Here is a 5,485-nt window from a genome sequence, read left to right on the forward strand (position 1 = left end):
ATACTAACACCACTGGATGGAGTAGATACATACTAACACCACTGGATGGAGTAGATACATACTAACACCACTGGATGGAGTAGATACATAATAACCCCACTGGATGGAGTAGATACATACTAACACCACTGGATGGAGTAGATACATAATAACTCCACTGGATGGGGAAGATACATAATAACACCACAGGATGGAGTAGATACATACTAACACCACTGGATGGGGAAGATACATAATAACTCCACTGGATGGGGAAGATACATACCAACTGTGCCCTATCAGAAGCCACCTCCTCTTTATTCATGGGGCATTAGCCCCAGCCTCTAAATCAGGAGGGTCGTGTCAGCCAACGGTAGTTTGTTTAGCACGCATCAACACGGAACACGCCTGGAAACGGCCGCTGTCCTCATCCTTCAGAAAGCACATCATCTCAGAGAGACTTTAGCCTAGGACTCACACACAAGCATAGAAGACGCTGTCCAAAGGCCTGACTGCTGCAATAAAACACGCTCCGTCCAGTCAACATGACAGGGCTGTCAGTGGAACATACATAGTTATAATCAACGACATATTGATAATAATTTGGTGGGTGCTTATGTTTGCCTTATTCCACACATGTACAAGTGTGTATTAAAATGCATGTGTGAATTGGAAATGTTTTTGTTTTTTTTGCATTCCCCTGAGACACCCTCGGAGAATGGAGTCACGGCCAGGGTCTGCCATTATCAACAGCGACCCTGGAGCAATTAGGGTTAATTAAGTGCCTTGCTCAAGTCATTAACTGAAAGAATCTTCTGTAATACGTGTGGGGGTGTGTGTGTGTGTGTGTGTGGGGGGGGGGGGGTCTTTTTTACATCATTGAGATTTGACTCTGAATTAAATACAGGGACTAGAGGGAGGTTTGAGTAGAGTGACGCATATCAGCATCAATGCATTTGAGTGTAATGTGGTAGCCGAGGCCCAGGGAGAGAGGTAAAGATATGATGTGTGTCGAGGTTGTGTTTAGACAGGGAAATTCAATAATGGCCCTGATGCACTTGAATGAGACAGGATATGAGATGGTGGTGCTATTAGCCAGCTCTCAGAAGGTCTGGTGAGAGAGAGAGACCAACAAGAGGGGAGAGAGAAATAGTGTGTGTGTGTGAGAGAGAAACAGACAGAGGGAGAGAGGGAGAGAGATAGAGAGAGGGGGGGGAGAAAGAGAGAGAGAGACAGAGAGAGGGAGAGAGGGAGAGAGACAAGCAGGGGCCTCCAGCATGATAAAAGCGTCACAATGGATTTGTGTTTGTCCGCCCCGACTTCAAAACATGGGAGATGGCTGAGCAGCATACCCTCCTCCCCCTAACTATTCCCCAGGTTGTTGCTGTAAATGAGAACGTGTTCTCAGTCAACTTACCTGGTAAAATAACGGTAAAATAAAATAAAAAAGCATAATCTATCTGCTCCCTGGGGAGAGGGAGATAACCTGGATACACCTTCTTGGGTGAGAGCAGGCTGTCTTAGACTGTGTGGCAGCTGTCGGCTAAGATAATGTTCAGATATCGGAAAAGTAAGGGGAGAGTCATGTTGAGAATTGGCTCTCAATTCGTTGAGAGATCCATTTGCAGACCAAACTTTGAACAATAACAGATTTGAAGGTAGCTCTTGGTATAATCCATCATATTTGTCTTGGAAGAAGGGTATTTTGTTTTGTTTATTCGCCCCATGTTGTGGACGGTTTGCACACTTTGTCATAATGGTGTGAGCAGTGTGTTCATATTCACATGTATGGTATTTTGTATTTTACTAGGATCCCCATTAGCTGTTGCGAAAGCAGCAGCTACTCTTCCTGGGGTCCACAAAAAAAACATGAATCATTACATAATACAGAACATTAATAGACAAGAACGGCTATCAACATGTAATGTGAATCTCTAGGTAAGACGATAAAATCTGAGATTAACTGATCAAAAATAGTGTCCGTTCTGTAGATAGACCAGAGTGAGAAACAGACACATTTTCCATCGTCAACAGTTCTCCTTGTTGACTCTTCTGGACGCCTCGGCCTAGGCATACTCTGTGCCGTGTAGATGACTGAGCTTCTCGAGGCAATATCACCAAGTCACGGAGGTACCTTTAACATTTAATATGCCATTTGGAGTCAGCCTTCAATACCCACTCCACAGGACTGCTCTGGGGAGGAATCCAAATCCAATGCTTTACAGTTCAACACAAAGACTCCTCACACAAAAATGTACTTGGGTTCCTTTCACTATATGAGCTAATATATTTACTGTGAACACTTGGCCATTGAAGATTTTGAGTGCAAATCCTTGTAGACTTATTAGACACGCCTGCTTCTCATGGGGTATTCATCAGTCCGAAAAACACTCTCTGGCTGTCCTATATCTCCAGGCCACAAAGTGAAGCGGCATCTTTTCCTCGAACACATACAAATCATGATTGATTTTATAAATGCTGAGCCAAGCAATACATTTTTTGCTTCATGTCATATTTTTTTCATGGCGGTGGGTTATTGTGGATGTTTAATAAGTAATTTTACTCGTGAGAATGTGAGTTAAAAGGGTGCAATCTATGGACGGGTTAAAGAGGCAGAGGACAAATATGGTGTCAGCAAAATGCATCTGGAAAGGTTTAAAAAAAGTCTAAACGGCCCTGATGGCCTTGAATGTTCTACGGTTCTGAGTTCGTTCATGTGTACTCTTTCCTCTCCTTGATGGAGTAATATCTCTGCCTTCCTCATCGTATCACAGCAAGATCTGCCAAATGTGAGCATCATCATCATATTCATCATGTTCTTCCCTCTAGCTGCCCCAAAACATTTCATCATGTCCAATCTGTGGCTTACATAACCATGCAGATGATTCAACAACAACTTGAGATTGCACTGTTGCCAAACATCAGTGTTGGGGTATACCACATGACTGAGGAGAGCGGGCAAATTTACACTACAATGCTGTCAGTAGCGATCAGTTCAACTGGTTGTGCCGCGCAATGTAAAAAGGCACAGTTCTTATTCTTTCATGTTTTTTTGTATTAATGTTTTTATTAGTATAGTTATGCTTTCAAACGTATCGGTTCTGTGAAAAAAAAATATTTCCCTTGCTTCTGAAGACAGTTCATGATATTACAAGATACAATAATTCTCATTCTTTACACTCTCCAGTCAACTCATTGTCAAACAGCAATATGACATATAAACTTGTAGAATGCCCAGGAAATCCTTTTCGTTTTGCATTAACATGGTCATCATGATAATTTATGATTTATAGGTTACCTACCCACCACATTGTGCGCTAAAATGTAAATGGGGGTAGCCCAACACTTAGGTTCCACTGTAGCCTAAAGTTTGGAAAGGTTATATAAGGTTGTAAAAAACGCATCATGAATGGGGGCTGAGAGTTAATACAAATGTAATATTGCAGGTGTTGTCTTCCTTATAAACATGTTACGTAGCATGTTGCAGTGCAAACGTACTTATAGGCTACCTTGCATTTGTTTAATATTCCAATAATTTCAAACCCTTTCAAATGAAAACCCTTGTCATAGATCAAACAAATCTGTCAAAAACTAACCTAAATTAAGGATTAAGTATTAATAGGCTATTACCAATGATTGTATGCTGATGACGGGAGTCATCATACACTATTTGTACACATGTACAAACCATGTACTATATATACATGGTTAAATAGTACATGGTTTGTACATGTGTACAAATAGTGTATGATGGGTCAATAACGAGGATATATATAGCCTCGTTATTGACCCATCATACACTATTTGTACACATGTACAAACCATGTACTATTTAACCATGTTAAATCGGAAAGAGTCTGTTGCATGTATGATGGGTCAATAACGAGGCTATATATATATATATATATATAGTACACACTATTTGTACACATGTACAAACCATGTACTATTTAACCATGTATATATAGTACATGGTTTGTACATGGTTTGTACATATATATATAGCCTCGTTATTGACCCAATTAGGGGTATTCAATTCTAATTTCCCTATGGAGTTATGCAAAATAGTGCAAATGACTAACCTATCTGCTGCGGTGCGTAATTGTTTTTTGGAAGACTACAAGAAATAGGCTATTGTTATCCCTGTCGACAGTAGACTGAAATCAGTCCAGGTTGCTTTAAAAAGCATGTTTCAGGTCTAAATTTACCAGACAGAAATGCAACAGACTCTTTCCGATTATCATGGGCTTGAATTGGATATGTATAGGCTATTGATTTTAGAAAAGGAAAAGCAAATCACTTATGCATCGATACTGGAATCGATGCGTAAGTGGAAAAATAAAATAGTAATCCTAAACCAGATCTGTAAATATTCCCATTATTAATACACTATTCGAATGGTTCTTACCTGATGCGAATAGTTCACAATCCAATGCCAACGCGATTTAGAAAGTCACATTAGCCGACCAAACACTCCAGCGACCGCTTTTATTTTCACAAATGCAACCTCCGCAGCAATGGTAGTGAACCAAACCTAAAGGGTTTCAACACTCAATGAATAAAGTGTCAGACTGGAGCCGCTGTCAGATTGTGGGAGGCATTCACATTAGTCTACTTCCTGTTACATCACGAATTAGCCTACAGCTCTTCAGGAGAACCCACCAACCCACCACGCAGATTGCATGATATAGACCAGGGATGGGAAACTTTGATAGGGGTGGGGCACACAAAACGTCTGAAATCATCATGGGGCGGCGCAGTGGCTCGCGCATCTGTATACGCACATCCTTACCCACACATGTAGTCAGAGCCGGACCAAGTCTTTTGCGAAATTTTGTTAACCCCACCTTGCCAGCAAAGCATTTTAGCCGCCCCCCCTCTGACAGCAGATATAAGAAAAATGTTGAGTTAATTTCCTGCAATTCTACACATTTTGCCATGTGGCATAGAGAACATCTTGCAGTTTTACAGTTAATGCCCTGCAATTCTACACGTTTTGCCATAGTGTGGAGAGAAATGTTTGCAGTTTTTAATATATCTGTCACGACCTGCACGTATGTCTCTATTTTGGTTTGGTCAGGGTGTGATTTGGGTGGGCATTCTATGTTCTTTTGTCTATGTTTTGTATTTCTTTGTGTTTGGCCGGGTGTGGTTCTCAATCAGAGGCAGCTGTCTATCTTTGTCTCTGATTGAGAACCATACTTAGGTAGCTTTTTCCCACATGGTTTTTGTGGGTAGTTAATTTCTGTTTAGTGTTTTCACCTTACAGGACTTTTTTGGATATTCTCTTGTTTATTTTTGTTATAATGTTCAGTTTTAATAAAACAAGCATGAACACTTACCACGCTGCGCTTTGGTCCGATGATTCCTCTTCTTCAGACGACGAATACATTGCAATATTTGAGTGAGAGTGACTAACAAATTCAACGGGGGGCCGGGCCAGGTCGGTAATTCGACCATGTTTACTACAAATGTAGATAGCTGGCCACTAGACTAATTTACCAAT

The 5,485-nt window shown here is 40.9% G+C and overlaps 1 protein-coding gene across 1 annotated transcript in view; it reads right to left on the bottom strand.

Moving 5' to 3' along the window:
* Nucleotides 1-4,655, bottom strand: part of LOC111980265 (calcitonin gene-related peptide type 1 receptor) — a 39,560-nt gene extending 34,905 nt beyond the window's left edge. Inside the window, exon 1 of the mRNA XM_024010968.2 lies at nucleotides 4,388-4,655. The gene's annotated coding sequence lies outside the window, so the exon portion shown is untranslated. The remainder of the gene's footprint in view (nucleotides 1-4,387) is intronic.
* Between the last annotated feature and the right edge of the window lie 830 nt (nucleotides 4,656-5,485).

The sequence above is a fragment of the Salvelinus sp. IW2-2015 genome, linkage group LG2 (genome assembly GCF_002910315.2).
Source record: "Salvelinus sp. IW2-2015 linkage group LG2, ASM291031v2, whole genome shotgun sequence".
NCBI lineage: Eukaryota > Metazoa > Chordata > Actinopteri > Salmoniformes > Salmonidae > Salvelinus > Salvelinus sp. IW2-2015.